At 41.8% G+C, this 2,153-nt stretch overlaps 1 long non-coding RNA gene across 1 annotated transcript in view; it reads right to left on the bottom strand.

The window, feature by feature from the left end:
- LOC118176966 overlaps positions 1-2,153 on the bottom strand; it is a 12,043-nt gene that overhangs the window by 2,916 nt on the left and 6,974 nt on the right. The gene's annotated exons all lie outside the window — the stretch shown is intronic.

Below are 2,153 nucleotides of genomic sequence, written 5' to 3'. Positions count from 1 at the left end.
CCCCCCCCCCCCCCCCCCCCAGCAAAACCAGAATCAGTAGGTAAGGTTGGGAGGAAAGGAGCCCTCTGGAGATCATCCAGTAAAATGCCTCCTGCTCAAAGCAGGATCAACTAGAGCAGGTTGCTCAGGATATTGTCCCGTTGGTTTTGCATATCTCCAAAGCTCGGGACTCCACAATCTCTCTGGGCAACCTGTTCCAGTGTTCTACTCTCACTGTAAAAAGCTTTTTCTTATGATTAAACAGAATTTCATGTATTTCAGTTTGCACTTTTTGCCTCTTGTCCTGTCAACTGTGCACCGCAGAGGAGACAATTTCTTTACTGTCTCCTTTCCAGCATTAATAGGCATAAGATTCTTTCTGAGCCTTCTCTTCTCCAGGCTAAACAATCCTAGCTCTCTCAGCCTCTCCTCATATGACAGATGTTCCAGTCCCTTAATCATCTTTGTACCTCTCCCGTTCTGATCTGCCCACCTCTTGTCCTATCCTGTACTCTTGGCTTTAAGAGAGAGAGGAAACTTCCCACACGACATGAAGGAGCAAGTGTGGTTCCCCTAGCATGGTCAGGGTGCTTCCGTATCTTCAACAGCGTTCCTCCATAAAAGGAAAGGCTGCTTGGTAGGGCTATTGAGAGAGCCTGGTGATAAGGGTAAGTGTAGTTGCTGGGGGCAACAGATAAGGTGAAGGCAGTTGTAAACTGCAAGAAGGAGGAGGATCAACCTCCAGGAGGTAGAAGGAGGACTGTTGCTCTGTTATGCCATGTCCCAACTCTCTAATCTTCATAGCTTTCCACATTTCTGAAAATGTATTGCTGCCAAACACCAAAGACCTGGGTCCCTGAAGGGTACAAAAGGCACAGCCAGAATGACCACACAGTTGACTTCAAAAAGAACCCACAAAACATGATGATGACTCCAAATCTGTCATCCTTTACCCTCTGTTTTACCACAGGTAATCCTGACCAGACATACACGTCTTGATTCTTGCTAAAATGTTGATATAGAAAACAAGTATGACAGATGAGCTGAATGAAATATATACGAAAATTAACATGAGAGATTTAAATCAGTTTCTTTTAAAATAAAATCAGCTTCCCCTCTTATACAGAATTACTACTAGCTTTGCTATATTCATTTTATACCATGGGCTGCTCCTCGTAGATCACTTAAAATTTTCAATAAATCCTAATAGTGTGTGGTTACAGTAGCATGTCAAAAAAGGGAGGGAGCTATTTAGGGAAGCAAGGATGGAAGCGAGCTTGCAATAGCTCATCTTTCTGAGGCAATACTTTCTTTACATGTTTTGCACAAAGGAAGGAAGAGATTTGGCACATTTACAATTTCTGCTATTACACCAAGAAGTTCTTAGTTTTCAGTTCACAGAGAAGAAATAACTGTTAAAATAAGTCAGTTTCTCAAAAGTAATCCCAAGTATGAAATTACAGGAAATGTCCTACATATTTCTGTAGAGTGATACCCATACAATTGTGCAAATACAAGCACCCTGAACAGAGGGAGGGCCAATAAAATGAGTATTTGTGTCTACCTGAATACATGTAAGGCTTAGAAACCAGATTTCAAATACAAAACACAATTCGCAGATTTCATGGCCTCTCAGAATGTTACTATTTTTAATTGAATGGAAAGAGGAAAGACAGAATCATTTGCAATAGTCAGTATCATTACTGTTAATACCAACAGCAGTTGTTTAAAATTGAGGGATATTTGGTACAAGTGACTTGTTCTTTTCCTGTGTTGCCAAGTGATACCAATTATTATTTTTGTTCAACACAAGGAAAAAAATTACTGCATTCTCATTTATTATAATGTTATTTGCTTCATTTTTTTCCAAATGGAAACAATGTTCCAATAATTTATCATAACAGACAGGATTAAATAGGACAAAAGAGCTGACAATAATGTGCTGGGGTGGGACTTAGGTGTCAAGTCATGGCACCTATCTTGTCAGTTTCGCCTTCTACTCTGTTGTTGTGAGATTCCATCTATAGTGCTTTCAGCTCTGGGACATCCAATATAAGAAGGAAAATGCTCTACTGGAGTGAGTCTGGGGGGGGGGGGGGGGGGGGGGACCGGGGGGGGGGGGGGGGGGCCAGGGGGTAAAAACGGGGTGGAAAACACCCAAGTCAATTTGGGAG

The sequence above is a fragment of the Oxyura jamaicensis genome, chromosome 20 (genome assembly GCF_011077185.1).
Source record: "Oxyura jamaicensis isolate SHBP4307 breed ruddy duck chromosome 20, BPBGC_Ojam_1.0, whole genome shotgun sequence".
Lineage (NCBI taxonomy): Eukaryota > Metazoa > Chordata > Aves > Anseriformes > Anatidae > Oxyura > Oxyura jamaicensis.
This window is presented reverse-complemented; position numbering and strand designations above follow the sequence as displayed.